The sequence below is a fragment of the Trachypithecus francoisi genome, unplaced genomic scaffold, assembly GCF_009764315.1.
Source record: "Trachypithecus francoisi isolate TF-2019V2 unplaced genomic scaffold, Tfra_2.0 Lachesis_group16, whole genome shotgun sequence".
NCBI lineage: Eukaryota > Metazoa > Chordata > Mammalia > Primates > Cercopithecidae > Trachypithecus > Trachypithecus francoisi.
The window spans coordinates 13398949-13420477 of NW_022681461.1; positions in this window are offsets into that span (position 1 = coordinate 13398949).

Here is a 21529-nt window from a genome sequence, read left to right on the forward strand (position 1 = left end):
ATGTCCAGTTTGGATAATCCATTAAATGATCACTCTACTCCTGTGTTATATTTGAAAATGGAGATGCTCAATCATCCATCAAAGGGAGCTTCGAATCAATTTTCTAGGGGTGGTGATGGGTTTGCATTGATCTCCACTGCCCGCCCCTGGCCTTCCCCAGGTCTCCTTGTATGTAAGGACTCCATCAGCTTGCTGACAGGTACACCCACATCGACAGGCCATAAGCAAACTGATTGGATGCCAGCTAATTCATTTCTTTTTTTTTTTTTTTTTTTCTGAGACGGAGTCTCACTCTGTGTCCCAGGCTGGAGTGCAGTGGTGCAATCTCGGCTCACTGCAACCTCCATCACCCGGGTTCAAGCAATTCTCCTGCCTCAGCCTCCTGAGTAGCTGGTGTTACAGGCACGCACCACCACTCCCAGCTAATTTTTTTGTATTTTTAGTAGAGGTGGGGTTTTACCATGTAGGCCAGGCTGGTCTCGAACTCCTGACCTCAAATGATCTACCCACCTCAGCCTCCCAAAGTGTTGGGATTACAGGTGTGAGCCACCACACCTGGCCTGCTTCTGAGTTTTTAATGACACTTTGTTGTTGTCATTTTATAATTAAAAAAATAACACATTAATTATAAAAATAAAATAAAACATTACAATAATCTATAATGTAGAATATTTTAAAGTTTCTTATCATTTTCCACATATACCCCAGTAGATAACCACTATTCACAGTTCTCTATGTGACAGGATTGGTTGAAAAGTCTCAGTTCAGTGACGAACAAGCATGAAGCTGGTTTTCAGCTCTTGGACAAGTTCTCCAATCCCATTCACACCAAGAAGATTGCATTTAGCCCAATCAGTTTACACTCCATCTTCCAGTTATATATATATATATACATATATATATAGACTCAAACTGAAATGTGTGCTTTCCTGGGTCTTGAGCCTGCCAGTCTTCAGACTAGAACTAAGCCATCAGCTCTTCTGGGTCTCCAGCCTGTCAACTCACTTTACAGATCTTAAGACTTGCCAGCCTCCATTATCACGTGAGCCAATTCCTTATGATAAATTTCTTGTATGCATATTCACAACCTATTAATTCTGTTTTCTCTGGAAAACACTAACACTCAGGGTTACCCTTAAGCCTCAGGAGCAATTTCAGCAACCTCTCTTCTGAGGGGTAACATGTCAACCACCACCCCTCCCCTGGAGGGCTAGAGGAAGAATATTACCACCCCAGGAATCCTGCAGTCTCTGCCTGCTCCCCTCTCAAGCTGTCTTTGTAAACGGAGGGAGTGGTGACATAAGTTCTTCTGAAACCCATCTCAGAAAGCCTACATGGTCACTCCACGCTGAGCTCCCTCTGCTGTCAACTGAAGTTGACTCCCTGGTAATCAGGTAAATCCAGAAGAAACAGAAAAGATTCTCCCCAAGCATTCACACCCTCCTATGTTTACCGAACACATTTTGCTTTTCTACAGGCTTCCTTCTGGGTCCAAATTCTCTTAAGTCTTAGCATTTAGAGTAATTACACACAATTATTTCCATTGTTAACTAAAATATGCATATAATTCTCCATATTTGTGTAATTGTGAGTTAAGGCAAAAAACTTAAAAAAAAAATAAAAGAGTAGTAAAGGAAGAAATGAAACTAGACAAATCTTGCACAGATTATTACCATGATAGACAAGCTAGCTATAAATTGTTCACGGGGAAAGTGATGCCCAGACCACTAGAAGACGGCCTTTAGCAGCACTCACTTGCTGGCAAGACCAAAACAAAAAAATAACATTCCTGAGAAATATCAGAAGATGGAGTCAAAAAAATGCCCAGAGAATACTGAAACAAAACAAAACAAAAAGATGGACTAGGAGAGGGAAAGATAAGTCTTCCAGGAAACCAATCCAGGAAGTCAAAAATTCGATGAATAAAGGTTCTAAAAAGAGAACAGAAAAAGTAGAGGGCATGAAATTATGAATAATCATGACGATAACGGTAATACATTTCCAGCTGAAAATTCTCCGCATAATGAATGAAAAATAAGAGTCATGAAAATGCAATTTCAAAACCAAACCTTGAGATTCTAAAAGCTTCCAGAGAAAAATAACAACTCACGTGTGAAGAATTGCCCATCAGAATAACATCTACTTGAAGATGGAAGATGGAGCAATGCCTTCCAAATTCTAAATGAAAATCATCCTCGGCCTAGAATGCTATCCATACAAATGATCAATCAAGGAAAATGGAAGAAACTATATTATTAGATACCTTCTCAAAACTTACTTTCCCTGCACCCCTTCTGAGGAAGCTAATGGCAGATGCAGCCTAACAAAATAATGGCTGGTCCGTAGAGAGCACGTTCTGCACCAGGCATTATTCTAAGTACTTTATGTATATTAATTGGTTTACCCCTCGCTATACCCCCAGGAGGTGAGTACTCCTATCATCTCCATTTTACAAAGAGGAAACTGGCATTTGGTGATTTGCTCATAAATCTCACAGCTCATAGTGGTAGAGAAAGAGGGAACTAAGCTAAGAATGAAGACATGGGACGTAGGAGAAAAAGATTGTACCAGGAAAATGCCCAGCAAAGTCACAGGATGATGCAGAGCGTAGCTCGAGGTACCCACTGAGTACTCCTCATCCAGTTTGGAGCTGAAGGATGAAGACAGAGAGAAGTCCGATACAAGGAGGAACTGATTGATATTTAATAAATTTTCTGATATAGTTGACTTTTGGAAAATGAAATTGAGCAATGTGCAACAGATCTGCTGGGATATAATCATAGAATACTCTTTGGCTCTACAGCTAAGACATAATAATGTCAATGTCAATAATGGATTTTGTAAAAAATCCATGGATACAAATAAAATAGGAAGAAGGGATAAAGCATGTGGGATGACGGGCAGAGGTGAGACACCATGTAAGAAAGCTAAATCCTTCTTAGGATTTAGAGACAAACAGGAGGCAATAGAAAACATCGAAAATCGATAAATCAAGAAATGACAGTATATGCATATTCTTCAGTTAAACGACAGCAAATAGTGGAATAAACAGTTAAAGATTCTTTAAAATGTTTGTCTTTGGGAAGTGGGACACAAGAGTGGAAAGGGATGGGAAATTTTACCTAGTTTATAAAAACATACATTATGAATCAAATTTTATATTTTTTCAATTATATACAGAGAAAAAGATGACCCATAAGAAGTATGCAAAAAGACTACCAATTTCAAATCAATGGGGGTATGACCTATTCTGGATTTCCAGAATTCAGATATGTTAATGACTTTTTTTTTTTTTTGAGACGGAGTCTCGCTCTGTCACCCAGGCTGGAGTGCACTGGCTGGATCTCAGCTCACTGCAAGCTCCACCTCCTGGGTTTACGCCATTCTCCTGCCTCATCCTCCTGAGTAGCTGGGACTACAGGCGCCCGCCACCACGCCCGGCTAGTTTTTTGTTTTTTTTAGTAAAGATGGGGTTTCACCGTGTTAGCCAGGATGGTCTCGATCTCCTGACCTCGTGATCCGCCCATCTCGGCCTCCCAGAGTGCTGTGTTAATGACTTTTAAAAGATGTTTACGTAAAAGTCTGGCAAGACATTAAAAGGCTTAAAACATATATAGTCACTAAAAACATTTTACTTAGAATAAGTATATCCCACAAATCAATTGACCAACTATATGCACGTGGTCTACGGAGTTAGCATTTAGGTTACATGAGGCATGTTAGGTCTAAATTTTTCCTTTAGACCTTTTTTCATTTTTCAAAATTTTCTTCCATCAAAATGGATTGCTTTCTAATGAGCCAAAAAGTTTAAGGGAGTTTTTGGTTAGGCTTTCCATAATGTATTTGTGTTTTAAAACTAGATTCAGACACTCTTGTGATAGAAACAAAAATTTAATTAAAAAGGAAAGAGTTGAGAACAATTAATATTTTAAAAGAATGGAAAGGAAAAATGTCCCTGTATCATACTAGAATATTTGATTTTTCTGAATGAATCAAACCCAACATAACACATACCAAAAGAATTGATTTCACATGTTTTGTGGTTCCACATGTTGCCTCAAATTGAGAGGCCGCAGGCTGAGGACTGGAACTCCTGTTACCTAGAGACTGTTCAGTGGGATGGTATATGTGGTATATGTGGTAGCAGAAAATGGAAAGAAACACTGGGCTGCCCTTACCCAAAGTACAATTCAAGAAGAAAGGGAGAGAGAAGAGAGTGAAGGGAGGGCAGCGCTCCCTCCCTTCAGAGCTGTTCCCTATGCACAGACAATGGGCCTAAGAAAAGCAACCAAGAGGCCCCATAAATGCATCATTCCACTTTCTGGTCCTGCGGCATGGCTGTTCCACAGAGGACTGAAGGGAGTTTCATGTTAGAAGGTGACTTGATTGATCCCTCTTTCCTCACTTGTAATTTACTTAAATGCCAAAAATCTTAAAGAAGGCTGTCAACGGCTCCATGTAACATTTAAAGCACATGACCTCACTTGTGTCTCTGACTCTCCTTAAGTACTTTAAAAACACATTATCATCTCATCTCATTTTACAGCCGAGTCTTAAAGAAATGCCATTTCTTGAAATGAAATGTTACATGAGTCACAGCTGCAAAGTGCTGTGATGGGGCCAGCCTGATTGCCTGACGCCCCACAGAACACACAAAGGCAAGAAATCTTCTGCTCTCAAAACAAAGGGAAGACATATTTGTCTGTTGCAGAATTCCCAGCATCAAGGAGTACCCTGAAAGGGACACAAAAGTTCCTGCTCAAAAGTAGAATGCAGATTTCTGAGTCATCCTGGTATGTTCCCCAAATCACCACACAGCTACTGGGTCCAAGTTTGGGGAAGACTTTGACAATGTTCCTGGGATCTGGGTTGTCTTTCAGAACCATGAGGCTGCCTGTCATGGAGGCATGTGGCTTAAAATTGCCCCTATAGAGTCTGGTCCAACAGTCAAGAGTACTGACCTTAAAGTACCTTGGTTAAGAGTCTGAAAAAATGGCAGAACTGAGCCTGAAGCTGATCCTCTGGTATCTTTTTTTTTTTTTTTTTTGGAGACAGAGTCCCGCTCTGTCGCCCGGGCTGGAGTGCAGTGGCCGGATCTCAGCTCACTGCAAGCTCCACCTCCCGGGTTCACGCCATTCTCCTGCCTCAGCCTCCGGAGTAGCTGGGACTACAGGCGCCCGCCACCTCGCCCGGCGAGTTTTTTGTATTTTTTAGTAGAGACGGGGTTTCACTGTGTTAGCCAGGATGGTCTCGATCTCCTGACCTCGTGATCCGCCTGTCTCGGCCTCCCAAAGCGCTAGGATTACAGGCTTGAGCCACCGCGCCCGGCCTGATCCTCTGGTATCTTTAGGCAGAAGCTTTCACAGGGGGTCTTCAGTGATAACCCATAGCAACACAGGACAAGGGCAGGCTCTGAGGAACCCCCCAAAGCACTGGAAAATGAGCAACACCAGCCCCCATGGCATAAAACCACAGCAGATGTCTTCTGCTTTAAGCCATCACACCAGGCCCCACAGTAGCCTGGTGATTCCCGGGCTCATACCTAGCTCCTGAACTTGTCTTCCAAAGCCACCATATTCTGACATTGATAAAATGTCAGATATCTGATATTGATTAAAACCTTCCCCTGAGTCTTACCCGTGCCCTGCATCAAATTCAAATGTCTTGCCAAGGGCCTTCTTCCCCAACACTCCCTCCATCCCTACCACCCATTATGACCCACCGACTGTCCAAGGCAGCAGCCTGGTTGACTCTCCACAACCCACATCCTCCACCGTCTCTGAGCTTGCTTTCCCAGGCTGTAGTCTTCCAAACTACACAGCAGCTTCCATAGCCGCCTTGAGTAGGTAGGAAGTACTCACCTGTCCACGGAGTCCCTGTGTTCCATGGCATTAGAGGCATTAAATGGTGTCACAGGTCATGTCTTGATTGTCTAATATGAATACAATCCCTCTCAGGCACCCGCTCTCCTGAGTTCGTGGAACATCCAATGTCTGTCCCTTCTCCAACCTCACTTTCCTTCCCTCTGACCATCAGGGGCCTACCGGTTCCAGAGGTGGGTGTGGAACTCTCAGCATCTGGCTTCTCCACTACCCTTGCTCCTTGCAGAGGGTTGGGGGATCCACTGTTGTTCTGTCACTGGTGGGCCCTATAACCAGCTTCCTGAGGCTGTGAAGCCCCACCCCAGGCTCCCAGGCCACTCCAAAACACTCCCTGTCACCCCAGGTCCTGCCACCTGAGGGGCCAGTTCAGTATTCCTTAGGCTCTTTCCACTCACACCTGAACCCTGGTCCTCTGCAGGCTCTAAATTCCACCTCCACCCTGGGGCCAGCCTGCTTTTCCAACCCTGGAAATTCAAAACCTTCATTCACTTGCCTTTTCGTTAATAAATGGGCTTAATTGCCACTGAAGAAACATTTGATGGTCCCAAGGGACCAGATCATAGACCCTAGAATAGGAAAGAGTTGTTTATATTTCTTAACGGAGGAAGGAGAAGACAGAGTTAAGTTTATTTAAATGTATCATAAGTGCAATGGGGGCCATCTCGGCTCACTGCAAGCTCCGCCTCCCAGGTTCAAGCCATTCTCTTGCCTCAGCCTCCCAAGTAGCTGGGATTACAGGTGCCTGCCACCAAGCCCGGCTAATATTTTTGTATTTTAACAGAGAGGGTTTCACCATGGTGGCCAGGCTGGTCTCGAACTCCTGACCTCAAGTGATCCTTGGCCTCTAAAAGTGCTGGGATTACAGACTTGAGCCACCATGCCTAGCCAGTAAGTGCAATTTTTAGATAACACTTCTATAAAACAGAATTCTTTTGTAATGCATATATTTATTTGTCAAACATTTATGGAGCCTGCAATGAGCACAGCAAAATGCTAGATGGTAGGAATACAGACAAGAGAGACACAGAACCTACCCTCAAGACAGGTCTTGGGAGTATCTGGAAAGCAGCCATCAGAGAGATTCCTCCCACCCACCACGATGAAAGCCCGTTTATTATCGTTTAAAACCACTTATTACTTGTCTGTATGCAGATAGCATATACTTCCATGTCTTAAATTACCTGTTGGTTACTTTACTTTTAAAAGAGAGGATTGTAGGCAGAATTTCTTTAGGGAAAAGCCCCTTAGTACCCAACACCAATAATCACATGAGTTTTCACAGGCTTGTGGTTGTACAACTTAAAACTCCTTCACTCACATCATTTGATCCCTCTTATAGAATTACAGGAGGCAAGCCTGCAAGTCCCATGATTACATTTTATGAAGAAAGCAAGCCAAGCCCAGAGAAGTTAATTAATTTCCACAGAAGGGGCTAATCCACAGGGAAAAGGCCCAGGTCTCTCACCAGTGAATCATTTACATCCATAAGCAGCTGCTCACCCTCAATTCAAAACTGTGTTCCTTACTGGAAGCTGACAGGAAGCTGGAGCTGTTGAACTGCTGGGAGAAGGGGAGTGAATGCTTGGGGGTATTGCGGTCATCAGAATGAGATTTACCCAGGAAGCTGAAAAAGCTTAAGCTTTCAGCCGTGCATTTGTGCAAGCTCCTTAGAAAGGTAACCCTTCCTATACATTCCAATTAGGAGACTGCAGTTTCTCAATTTGTAATTTGTTGGGATCTGTTTTCTCATTAGCAACCAGTATTTGTTGTTTTTCAGATACATTTTTGCTGAACTTTAAAAAATTCTTTTTCTTAAATAGGGTCCCCCAAATTATATAAGCTTCAAGCAATCTGGTTTCTCCTCTGGTTCTCAGTCCTCCAGTTCTGTGTTTGTTCAGTGAGGTGAGGGTGGTTACAGGGCACTGAGACACGGAGAAGGGAATCACAGGCCCCTAGCATCCCTCATCTTGTTGGAGTAGGTAGATAGACGGATAGGGGTAGGGCAGGATAGGGCCCCGAGGAATGTCAGGCAACAGTCAGGTGACTGCCATGCAATTGTCAGGTGACTCTTCAAGAATGATAGATGGTCCTTGCTGGTGCTAGAGAGGGGAAATTTTCCTAACAACCAGGAAACATTTTGAACTTATGGGCAACAACTTCCCAGTAAGATCCTGAGAACTGAGCAAACATGTCCAGGCAGGTGCAGTAAGAGGAAACATGGCAGATTGACTGGTGTAAGACCTTCCTCTGGGGGTGCTTGACCAGTAACGAAAAATTGCCCTAAAAGAGCATGTGCATAGTGTCAACCACCAAACAGTGCATGCGGTAATTAGCCAACAGCCCACCCAAGAGGAAGTCGAGGGCAGGAGACTAGGAAGAACCAGGAAATAGTGACTCTGTAAGAGCCTTAAGCCAATAATCAGGTGGGGCACTCAATCTTTTGAGTTCCTTGTTTGGTTTCTTCTATATGTACTTTTCTTTGCTTCAATAAACTGTCATCTCTGTCTTCAATCTGCTTCTGTCTCTTGGCTGAATTCTTTCTTCCAAGAAGACAAGAATGGAGGACTGAAGACATTCACCACCAGAAAGAACCTCACTCACTCCAGAGGGAAACCTCCATACACATAGGACCTAAAGTTAATAAAAACACCTATTCATTCACTTCCTATATGTCAAAGAATAAAACAAAGACCACTAGAGCTTAAGGGAAAAATTGCCAAGCTAGGGAAAACCCACCAGTGAGTAAATTAACTGAGGAACTCACAGAGAAGGGAAAGTCAAGGGATTCTCAGTGTGAAAAAGGAGGTTTTATGATGGTTATGCTAATTAGGGATTGAAAATTCTGCAGAGAACAGAATGCACCCGTCCTTTGGATGCCCCCATGAAGGCTCCAGTCTCAACCTTCCACTCCCTCCTGTATTCTGCCTCCTGACCACCCAGTGTCTTTCCATGTGGCTCTGTGTGTCATGGTATGCCCTGCCTCTGTCTGTAGGACCTACGGGTATAAGAAAACTTGTTTTCCTGAGCCTCTCCACTGCCTCCTCTTATGGCCACACCTGACTACCATTACATGAAAGAACATGAAACACCTCTATTATTAATATCTGGCATTGGTGGAGTACACTTGTTACAAATATGAACCAACTACATTATCATTCTAGGGGAATTAACACAGAAACAGAAAACGAAATAGTGCATATTCTTTCTTTTTTTTTTTTATTTTGGAGACAGAGTCTTGCTCTGTCACCAGGCTGGAGCGCAGTGGCACGATCTTGGCTCACTGCAGCCTCCACCTCCTGGGTTCAATCAATTCTCCTGCCTCAGGCTCCCAAGTAGCTGAGATTACAGGTATGCACCACCACGCCCAGCTAATTTTTGTATTTTTAGGAGAGACAGGTTTTCACCATGCTGGCCAGGATGGTCTCAATCTCCTGACCACCTGCCTCAGCCTATACTGCATATTCTTTCTTATAAGAGGGGAGCTAAACACTGGGGACACACAGACACAAAGATGGGAACAATAAATACTGGGGATTCCAAAAGTGGAGAACAAGAGAGGAGCTGAGAAGAGGGAAGAGTTGAAGAATCACCTATTGGGTACTACATTCACTACTTAGGCATAAGTGACAGGATCATTAGAGGTCCAAACCTCAGCATCATGCAACATATCCATATAACAAATCTGCAGTTGTATCCCCTGAATCTAAAATTTTAAAAGTAAATTAAAAATTAAAAAAAAACAAAAAACATTAATTGAGGCTCATGATTTACATCAGGGGTTGCTTCTTTTGTTGTATAGTTCTAGGGGTTTGACAAATGCATGTCATATATTATAGTGTCATCCAGAATGGTTTCATGCCCTAAAAGTCCACTCTGCCCCTATTTATCCCTCTTCTCCTCTCCCTGAAATCCTAACAACCACTGATCTTTTTACTATCTCTATAGTTTTGCCTTTTCCAATAAGCAATGCAATTTTAATTCTTCTCCCGTGGGGGAACTGAGCTTATGTCTGCCCCTCTTAACTCTTTTTTCTCACTTGAATCTGGGTGGGCTGTGACTAGGGCAGAAATGACATTATGTGGCTTTTGAGGCTACATTAGGAAAGGTCATTCAGCTTCCACCAGCTTCTCTTTAGATGATCACGCTTGGACTCTGCCATGCTGTGAGGAAGCCTAAGATGCCTGAGGACAGTCCCTTGTGGAGAGGAACTGAACTCTCAGGTGACCCCAGCACCAACTTGCCAGTCATGTAAGAGAGGCACCTTACAAATGAATCCTCTAGCCCTAGTTGAGCCAGTCGAGCTGATGCTACCTGGTACAGAGATGGGCTGCCCGAGCCAAGCCCTGCTCAAATTGCAGATGCATGAGCAAAATAAATGTGTTGTTTTAAACCACTAAGTTTTGGTGTGGTTTGTTACGCAGTGATGATAACCAGAACATCCAGCTATCCTCTAGGGACAGAAGATATGTCATGTGTATCTTTGTATTTGAAGCTGCAATTGGAAGGATGAAAGGTTCTTGATATTTGTTGTTAATGATCATAAAATCAAATGTAGTAAATCCCCAAATCCAAGAGCAAAAGTATCATAGAACTTGGAATCTGGAAGGAGCCTTAGCAATCATTTAGCCCAGTTTCCCCTACATGATGGAAAGGCTGAGGCCAAGAGATGCTAAAGGACTTACATAGGTCATATCACAAGTTAGTGGCCAAACTGAGACTTGAGCCTGGTGCTTTATTTGGAAAAAACAAGATTAAAGCAAATAAAAACAAATTCTACTTCATGAAGCAAGCCATTTACGTATGGATTCACCAACCCAAAGGGTGTTCACCTAACCATAAGTTTAAAAATGTTAAAGAAGAGATCAAATTGGAGACCGCAGGGTCACATAGGATTAAAGGAACACTTACATATCTAGGGACCCTTTCCCTAACACCTACATTGATATTAAAGAGGTTTTTTTCCCCCCTTACTATCCATTTTTCTTAGGTAATAAGTCGACTAATATCAGCCAACAGGAAAATAGTTGTTTTATATAGCACCATTCTAAGCTTTGATTCTCACTAACAAAGGGCCTTTAACTGTATTGGGAGATGATTCTCCATGAGCCTCTAACGATTGTATATCTCATGACCAAGGCATTGATCACCCTTTGCTCTAAACTATCTTTTCAGGGATGTTTAGTGAACAGCCTTGGGAGACAGAGGTAGCACCTTCCTCCAGAGCAAAGGGCAATCAACTTACTGCTGATTATAAAAGATTTGTGTTCTCTGAGCTCAGGGCTCCTTCCCTGCAATGCAAACACTCCATGTGCGACATCCATCTGGGCTCATCTGTGTCACCCCCATGAGACTCAGAGGCAAGGGGCACTGAGGCAATACGCTGCTCATGCTGCATTGCTGTGAGTAATGAAGTCCTTTGTCTCTGGCCGGGGAGTCCCACAACTGCTGCCACCATCCATGAGTTTATTAGCTCGAAAGCAGGGTACAATCTCAGACCCTTTGCAGTCTTGACATGCTTTCTTTTTGTGTTAGAAATGAAGCCAGATCAACAATAAGAGAACAGAACTTTGCAGGTGGAAAGAATGATTACATTCATTGGTGGGTATAATGAATCTCACAAAGTACTAGCCCCCTATTTTAGCATCTGACAAACTTGTACTTTCTTTCTCAAGGATAAGCTGTACCTGTACCTTAAATCATTTAAATCTAATAGGGCTAAAATGTCAAGAACACTAAGAGACCAGCAGAGGAGGTTTACCATGGAGTGGTAAGCACCACTTAAGCTCTAGTGGCTTAAGCTGCCTAGGCCCTTCCAAGGTCCTGAGAAAAGCTCTAACACACATGGTCATGTGTTTTATAAAGTTTGCAAAAGTAAGATTTTTAACCTCGGTTGTTCAATTCCATGGGCTTTTTCTACTCTGACTTTTCCTCCATCTCATTATGTTTCATCTAGGGTGGCTTTGAAGTGGCCACAGGTATTTTGGGATACCATTGAAAGGGACCTGGCAATACACATAGCTTGTGTTTAGCTTGAGACATACTTACGTGCTTCACAGTCACATCCTGCATGGTTTAACCATCCTCTGTAGGGATGGCTTCTGGGAATACTCTTACTGCTCGCTGTGCTAATACACCTGACATCATGGCATGAGGCTGCTGGCGAGACACTGCCAGGAAATGGAATGGCCCCACAGCACCTGGCACTGTAAGGATGAAAGTAATGGAGGAAAAACCAAGACTGAGGTTCTCATAGCCAGAAGCCAGTCTGAGAAAATCTTCTAATCATCAGATGTGTAAAACTGTAAGCAGAAGACTGTTGGTCAAATTCCTCTTATTAGGAATATTAAGTGCAGCAGATACAGTAAAAAATCTATCGTACAATTTTTTGTGTATTTATCGGAAATTGTGCAAAATGGAATTTATCAGGATTCTTGCATTTTGGGGGCACAAGCAGTGGTTGTGTGAGATATTACAACCAGTGGCTGTGTGAGATATTACATTTAATACATCCCAAGGTGTCAGATTGTATCTTAGCATATCCTGTGTATCCTATCCCGACAAAGTCTGACAGTTCCTGATGAGATGGCATGCAAATTTGCCACCAATGTTCAACAATGGCCTGGGAAAAAAAGAAGAAATTAGTGCTCCAGCAACAAAACTCCTGCACATATTCATCAATTGACCAATGCATGTAGTCTAAATGTAATTTGACTACCTAACTATGTAGCACTGTTCAACTTAGTGGCAATTTCAAAATGCATCTGAATCAGTCATGTGGAATTTATTTTCAAATAAATTTTATACATTGTACATATTGTGTTCAGAATTACCGATTACACCAAAATAAATACAGCAGGAAGGAAACATCTTGGCGAAAGTCAATAACGTAAATTAAAAAATGAAAATTAGGCCAGGCACAGTGGCTCATGGCTGTGATCTCAGCACTCTGGGAGGCCGAGGTAGGCGAATCACCTTAGCTCAGAGGTTCTAGATCAGCCTGGCCAACATGGTGAAACCCTGTCTCTACTAAAAATACAAAAATTAGCCAGGCATGGTGGCGCATGCCTGTAATCCCAGTTACTCAGAAGGCTGAGGCAGGAGAATAGCTTGAACTCCAGGAGGTGGAGTTTGCAGTGAGCCAAGGTTGCACCACTGCACTCCAGCCTGGGTGACACAGTGAGACTCTGTCTCAAAAAAAAAAAAAAGAAAAGAAAAAAGAAAGTTAGCAAAATCAAAGCATCAACAATTCTCTTGCCATTATAAGATAATGGATATCAAAGAAAATATTAAAATCCTTTAGTGGTCAAAATCATGGAAATTCATAAAATGAATCACAATAGCTGATAAAATATAGATGAAAAATTAAAATAGAAAAGGTAAAGATGATTAGGAGAATTGGGCCACTCTAAAATGGAAAAACAAAGGAAGAAAGATGGAAGATATAGAAAGGAAAAGCAATTTGTACAGACAATGCAGCAATGTGGGACCCACATCTGCTTCATTTTAATGAATTTGGTAATTCTGCTATGTGGTCTTTGCAATGAGTATGTAGCCAAAAACATAGGGGAAAAAGTATTGTAGAGGTGTGTCAGCCTATTCAGTTATTTTCTGCACTTTCTGAAGTTTGTGTTATTTTTCAACTTTTTAAAATTTGTAATTTGTTGTGATTTCTTTTCCAATCCTAAGTATTCACTTTGATCTAATTTTGTATTTGTAGTTTTGTACTTTTTCTTCAAGGAAGCCCCAGAATTGCATAAGCTTCAGGCCCCATCAAACCCTGGATCCTGCTCCAGAGGCAGTGCCCTTTATTTCCTGTCAATCAAAGCAAAAGAATATTCAGACATTATCCTCTGCCCAAAGAAGAGGAGATGTGGTTGTCTGAAAGATTCTGGGCCAGAAGAGAGGTAGATCCAGGTGGTCCCAGAGGCTCACTTTGTAGGAGTTTGATGAAAGGTGCCAACCAGATTAGTAGCTTTAGGAAAAAATAGAGTATATCAGCAAGTGGCAGCTGCTTCTGGTACCTTTCAGGAGGACTCAACAACAAACAGTGAATTGAGGCTCAGGCTGGCTGGTTTGAAAGCAAAGATGGGGAGAAAGAAAATTATGTCAAAGCAGGTGCTTTCTGCTGTTTTCCTTAATCTCCGTCCACCTAGTTGTCTCTCAGGATTGAAAAAAGGCAACTCTTTCCTGCTAGTGAAGTTTAAAAGATAGAGAGAGGGAGAGGAGAGAGGGAGAGGGAGGGAGGGGGAGGGAGGGAGAGGGAGGGAGGCAGGGAGGGAGGGAGGGAGGGAGGGGGGAGAGAGAGAGAGAGAGAAAGAGAGAAAGAGAGAAAGGAAGGAAGAAAGGAAGAAAGGAGGGAGGGGGAGGGAGGAAGGAAGGAAGGAGAGGACGAAGGGAAGGAGAGAGGGAGAGAGGGAGGGAGAGAGAAAGAGAGAGAAAGAAAGGAAGGAAAGAAGGAAGGAAGGAAGGGAGGAAGGGAGGAAGGGAGGAAGGGAGGAAGGGAGGAAGGAAAGAAGGAAGGAAGGAAGGAAGGGAGGAAGGGAGGAAGGGAGGAAGGCAAAAACAAAAAAACCCCAACTCTTCCTCTACCCAGATTCTAGGTCCAATTGCTTTATTAGTCAGGGCCCTTACTGCAGACAGCAATATCCAGTTTAATTAGTTTAAATGCAAAGGAGTTGCTAAGGATATAGAGCGCTCGTAGAATTGTTGGAAAGGCTAGAGAAGCAGGCTGTAGCTTTGGGGCAGCTGCCTGGATCAGCGATTCCCACTTGTGGAGGAGCAGCTCCCTTGGTGGCTTGGTTTGGTGGTGTGATTTTGGAAGGTGTCCTTGAATCCCAGTCTAGGGTCATTTTCAAGCAGAACTGTGATCAGTGTATCTCACCTAAGAGCAGCGGTGATAATCTGGAAATCTCATCTTTTGCTGTTAGAATGGAAAAGATCTTTCCAGAGTTGTACCAGTAACCTCTGACCCCCTTTGTGGATTTTCTCAAGGACTCCTCATGATAAAACCCAGCAATACTGAGCAAAATGTGTCTGGAAAACCCCAAAGAATCAGGCAGTGCAATAGGCAGGAATATTGGTCCTGACTGAGACGGGAAGTATTGTGGGGACCGATAGCCATAATAACAACAAGGATACAAAGATAGAGTCATTTGAGTTCCACTATCTACGTTATTCTGGCTCTGCCTTCCCTCATTGTCTTTTATCAGGCTGTCTCTGACACTGTCACTGTTGTCAACAAAGCTGAAAAAAATTATGCCATAAACAGGAAAATTTTGAAAATGTTCATGTTTACCACTGGAGGTGTCTTCCAAAGCAGGGAGATTCAGTAGTTGACTACTACCATTTTGAATTCTTTTTTTTTTTTTTTTTTTTTTGTCGCCCAGGCTGGAGTGCAGTGGCATGGTCTCAGCCCACTGCAACATCCGCCTCTGAGGTTCAAGCAATTCTCCTGCCTCAGCCTCCCGAGTTACTGGGATTACAGGTGTGCACCACCACGCCCAGCTAAGTTTTGTATTTTTAGTAGTGACGGGGTTTCACCACATTGGCCAGGGTAGTCTTGAACTCCTGGCCTCATGTGATCCACCCACCTCGGCCTCCCAAAGTGCGGGGATTATAGGCGTGAGCTACCATGCCCAGCTTGAATTATTTAATATTATAAAGCAGATTTTTATTGCCTGTGTTTGGAACATATGACAAATATCCCATAAGAGCAATAAAATACAATAGGTTCTCTGGGTTGTGAAGAGGACTGCTGTTACAGACAAGTTCAACTTCTGTAATTGTATACATTCTTCATGATACAAGATTAGCAGCATCTCCAATAACAATAGCTTCTAATTATTGAGTGGGGGTATTTTCATATCCTTTACAGACATTTTTATACATAGGTTAGCTCGAATTACTTCCTAAGTCTGTTTCAGAGAAATGATACAAACACATGGTCCTTCTCTGCTTGGCTCATCAATGCCTCTACCAATAGAACTGAGAATATTCGGTTCAGTAATTCCTTTCATGGGCTCAAAGGTATAACATTTCATTGCAGAATTCCGTCCTCAGTGCTGAGCTTGTTTTCCCTTCTGGGAAACTTCTTCCCTTACAGAAAAACACATCAGCAAAATTTTTCTGGCTTTGCTACCTCTCTAAGCCTCCCTGGGCAGTAGTAAATACCAGATTCACTAGAATTCACTTTTCTGTCCTGGCACTGAGTCCTACAGGCACTGCTTGTGGTGGTTTTACTCTGTCAACTTAGCTAAGCTGGAACTATGCTTCCCAAAAATCCTTTCCCCAGATGGTTCCAAGTGGGACTGCACACAAGGAAGATTTGCATGTGGTTTGGAAGCTACATAACAGCAGCTGTTATGCTTTAAGTTCAGTGCAGGCTGATCTGCTGGTTAGTCTTGTTAGCATGGGGCAGGGGCAGGGCATGCAGCTCCTTCAGCTCCCACCAGATCAGCTCCTTCAGCTTCAACTAGTCCTGGGCCAGACACATGCACAGTTCCATAGCAAAAGGCACCGATTCTTTGATAGGTCATTAGCACCACTGGAGTTAGACATCAGTGAAACACAGACCCAGACTCCAGTTTGCCCTTTTGTGTTCTACTTGTCTATTTCCTTCTGCTTCACAGCCAGCTTTTCTTCCCAACTGCCTGCCCTGCTGACCTACAACACCCTCAGGCCACCCACAGCTCCCCTTCATGGTCCCTTGTTGGTGAGTTTTCTATGATCCCTACCCAATCTCCTTTCAGAACTATACTTGCTTAGCCCTTGCACAGTTGTGTAAAGTCTAAGCTTTATAACAAATCTCTTATTCATACCACTCATAGTGGTTGTACTTCCCAGACAGAGCTCTGATGCTCTACTGCCAAGTACGCTGACAGGTAACAGAATAACAAATGAACCAGAGGAATTTTACTCGAAATCTCAGCTCGTTAATGACTGCAGTCAAATCAACATTGACTTGCTCTCAAGAGCACTGGCAGAAAGCAAATCAACACACCTAACACCCTTGTTCCTAAGTCATCAAAAGCATTCACGTTCTTTATGCTTTCTGATCCAGTCATTCCACCTCTAAGAATTTATCTCGAGGAAATAACCATATTACTTTGATAAATTATTTGGTGAACCTTTCAAGGGACATATTTGAGTTAAAATCCATGGTCCCTGAACTGCTACGTCAAGATGGTTCGTTCTGCTGACCGCAGAACTTTTTGCTTTGCTGAGTGTACAGAGATGAATGACTCTGAACTCTGGACGTCATAGGGGACATTTGGAAACTGTCTGGGTAAGAGAAAAAAGAGAGAAGAGGCCAGTGTCTGGAAAGGAGAATGGGTAGAAAGCACAAATATCAAATGGCTAAGTTTCTGTTTCTCCATGAAACACTCATGTCTTCTAATTCACAGTGGGGTTGGCTCTATTTGGAGGTAAGTCAAAGCTCTGAGTCCTGCTTCAAAATGCACATAAGGCAAAAATGGGAAAAAAAATAGAGAACTTTGGGAAACAGTCTAAGTGGTGAACAATGGGGAATTATTTAAATGAATTGTGTCATTTCTACAAAAAACATGCCAAGACACTATCAACTATATTGTAAAATAATGTTTAATGATATGAAAAAAATGTTAAGTGAAGAGAGCACATTTCAAGTAAAATGTAGAATATTAATCCAGAAAAAAGACAAAGTGACCAATGAATGCTGGTAGTCACTAAGGTACATAAGACTGATTTTTATTTTCTTCCTTTTATTTACCTATAATGTCTTAAATTTCTATCATAAATATGTATTTCCCTTGTAACAAAAAAGCAGCTGTATGCATATTTTTGTAAACTGGTTGAGATTTATTGAGATGGAGCACAGACACCCCCTTCCCTTTTAGGGGCCTGTGAGCCCCTCAAGGATGAAAATAAAGGAAAATCTGGAGTTCCTTGAAAGAGGAATTCCAGGTACCTAGCTAGTTAGCCGTGAGAAGTAAATGAACAACTCAGTGAGCAACGAGAAGTAATTAGTGGCCTAAAACAATAGCAAAGGAAGTTGGAGTCAGGAGACATTTGGTGCCCCTATCGAAACTAAAGGTAACATCTGAACCTATGACTCTGAGTTGTTTTTCAGAAACTCAGACTCTCACCAAACAGATCCAAGTAGCCCCAGATAAGAAGGAGGTGAGGACTGAACTCTGACCACCATTCTGTGTTCTAAATTCTTCCTGAGGGATCCAGAGGGAGTCATACCCATAAGCCAGAGCTAACATTTTATTTTCTGCTGACCTCAAATATTTAAATAGAGCCTGTCTTCCTTAACCCATTGCAAATCAGAAAAGCTCTGAACCTGCCCATGACCTGTAAGTCACTGCTTCAAGATCTCCCACCCTTTTAAGCCAAAACCGGTGTGTAACCTCATGCATTGATTTCTAATTTTGCTGGTAACTTCTGCTTCCTGAAGTTTACCCCTGCCTTTAAGCATCTCTTCCTGCAAGATATCGGGGAGGTCAGGATTTGAGCATTATGGCCTGGTCCTCCTTGCTTGGCACCCTGCAAACCAACAGCTTCCTTTCTATCACTGCAGAACCTCAGTGTGCATGTCTGGTCTTACTGTGCTGGGTGAGCAGACCCCAGCTCAGTTTTATAACTTGATACCCAGCATAAAGGCTCAAAGGTAGGAGAAAAACAGTAAGTTGACTTAGGCAAGGATTCATGGTCCAGAAATTGCTATTTGGATCCAGCTGCATCCCCTCACGGTCCCATCGCCCTCAGGAGTCGAGGCACCCTCCTCTCCAACCCCAGCAGAATCACAATGGGAACTGCAGAAAAGACTTAACACAAGAGAGGCGGTTCACTGTCCTCAAGGGAGGCATCTGAGTTCCTACTGGACTCTGTCAAAGACTGACAGTTGACTCTGGGGAGCAACTTGGCACTCTCTAGTAGACTGAAGACGCACTTCCAAGTTTATACCCTAAAGAAACATGTGCTTAAGGAGTTATGCATTAGAATGTTTATTCACTTTGGGGTCTTTTTATTGGATTTTTTTGTTATTGTTGCTATGGAAAAATCTAAACATGTATAAAATTAACAGAGCAGTTTAATAAATCCCCACATTCCTGTCACTCTGTTTCAATAACAACCAATTCATTGCAATATCATTTCAACTAAACCCCGCCCACTCATCACCATTCCTGTATTATTTCATACCACACCCCAGACATTCTATCATCTCATTCATAAGTATTTCAGTATACATACATGTGTGTGTGTGTGTGTATATATATATATACTGAATATATATATATTCAAAATTCTCATATATATCTCTCTCTCTCTCAAAAATACAGAATCTTCTAAAAAATAACCAAAAATAGGCTAAGCGCCGTGGCTCACGCCTGTAATCCCAGCACTTTGGGAGGCTGGGGCGTGTGGATCACCTGAGGTCAGGAGTTCAAGACCCGCCTGGTCAACATGGTGAAACCCCGTCTCCACTAAAAATACAAAAATTAACCGGGTGTGGTGACACGCGCCTGTACTCAGGAGGCCGAGGCAGGGGAATCGCTTGAACCTGGGAGACAGAGGTTGCAGTGAGCTGAGATTGCACCATTGCACTCCAGTCTGGGCAACAGGGCAAGACTCTGCCTCAAAAAAATAAAATAAAATAAAATAAAAAACAATAACAAAAATAACCAAAATATTAATAACCATAAACTACATAACCATACTAACCAAAAAATAATTTCATAATATTTTTAATTATCAGGTCAGAGTTCAAGGTTTTGATTTTTTTCATAAATGAGAGAATTCTTAAGACAATTGGGACTCTGAAAATGATGAGATATTTTACGATATTTTTATTTGTTTTGAGACAGAGTCTTGCTCTGTCACCCAGGCTGGAGTGCAGTGGCATGATCTCAGCTCACTGCAACCTCCGCCTCCCAGGTTCAAGCAATTCTCCTATCTCAGCCTCCCAAGTAGCTGGGACTACAGGTGCACACCACCACGCCTGGGTAATTTTTGTATTTTTTTAGTAGAGATGGGGTTTCACCATATTGGTCAGGCTGGTCTCGAACTCCTAACCTCAGGTGATCCACCTGTCTCGCCCTCCCAAAGTGCTGGGGTTACAGGCATGAGCCACTGTGCTCGGCCTTAATGATATTTTTAAATGTTACATTTTTTTAGATATAATAATTATTTTGTATTCTTTAAGCCTTATGCTGAAATATTTATGGCTAAAATGATATGTTATCTGGAAGATTTGCTTCCAATTGGAGTAATAGGGGTACAAATGAAACAAGACTGGTCATGAGTTGGTCATTATGGAAACTGATAGACACGTGAGGGTTTTTTTTTTATACTGCTTTCTCTGCTTTTTTATATATTTTAAATGTTCCTTCATAAAAAGTTTTTAACCAGCCTGGCCAACGTGGCGAAACCCCGTATCTTCTAAAAATGCAAAAATTAGCCAGGTGTTGTGGCACACGCCTGTAGACCCAGCTACTCAGGAGCCTGAGGTAGGAGAATTGCTTGATCCCAGGAGGCAGAGGTGTCAGTGAGCCAAGATCACACCACTGTACTCCAGCCTGGGCAACGAAGCAAGACCCTTTCTCAAAAAAAAAAAAATAGAAAAGTTTTTAAAAAGCATATTTAAACAACATATTGTTTACATATAGTAAGATTAAAAGAATAAAAAAGAAGAAAGGGAAAGATAAACACAAAATTAAGGACATGGTTACCTGGGGTTGGGGAGGCAGAGGGTTGTCAAATGTAAATTATTGGAAATGTTCTAGCTCTTAGTTGTGAGTGACTTTTATGTTATTTTCTAAATGAAAATATTACATGATAGGTAAAAGACAGTGGTCACTTACGCATCATGACAATACTGTGGTGTCCTAAACCAAGGATTATAATTAGTTCAATTCTGCGCACCTGAGGGCCAAAGGAAAAAGAGAAAAATTGCATAGTGACCAGTACACACACACGCATACACACACACACACGCACTCACACACTGAAAGAGTAGCTCCAAAAACAATGCTTATCTCTACTACGTGTAACACTCTGAAGTCTCCTATTTTAGTTCACTTGTTTTAAAATGCCAGTCAGGATTCAATAAACTGGTTTTCTGACCTTGTATGACCCACAGTGTGCAAAACACTGGACCACGTGATCATGAGGGCCTCTTCAAATTCTCACACTCTAAAATGCTTACGTTGGTTTAATCCATTCAATAGGCATTACAGCTAATTACAAATAGCAGCAGTGAAAAGGGGGCTTCTTCTCTATTTCTATCTCAGAAAATATAGGCGACTGCTCTCTTGCACTGGCCTCCTTTTCCAGATCTCTAAATGGTGAAGGGTCTCGGGACTCAGAACTCTCTCTGCACCCAAGCCCAGGGGATATCATCCAGTTCCTCGACTTCATAAACCATTTACCTCCTGGTGACTCTCAAATTGGTATTTCCAGCCCTAACCTTTTCCCTGAACTCCAGATTCTGACATCCAGTTGCCTACATAACATCTCTACCAGGATATCTATTACTCCTCTTAAATCCAGACTCTATATTCTTTTTTTCTTTCTTTTTTTTGAGATGGAGTCTCACTCTGTTGCCAGGCTGGAGTGCAGTGGTGTGATCTTGGCTAATTATTCTACCTCAGCCTCCCAAGTAGCTG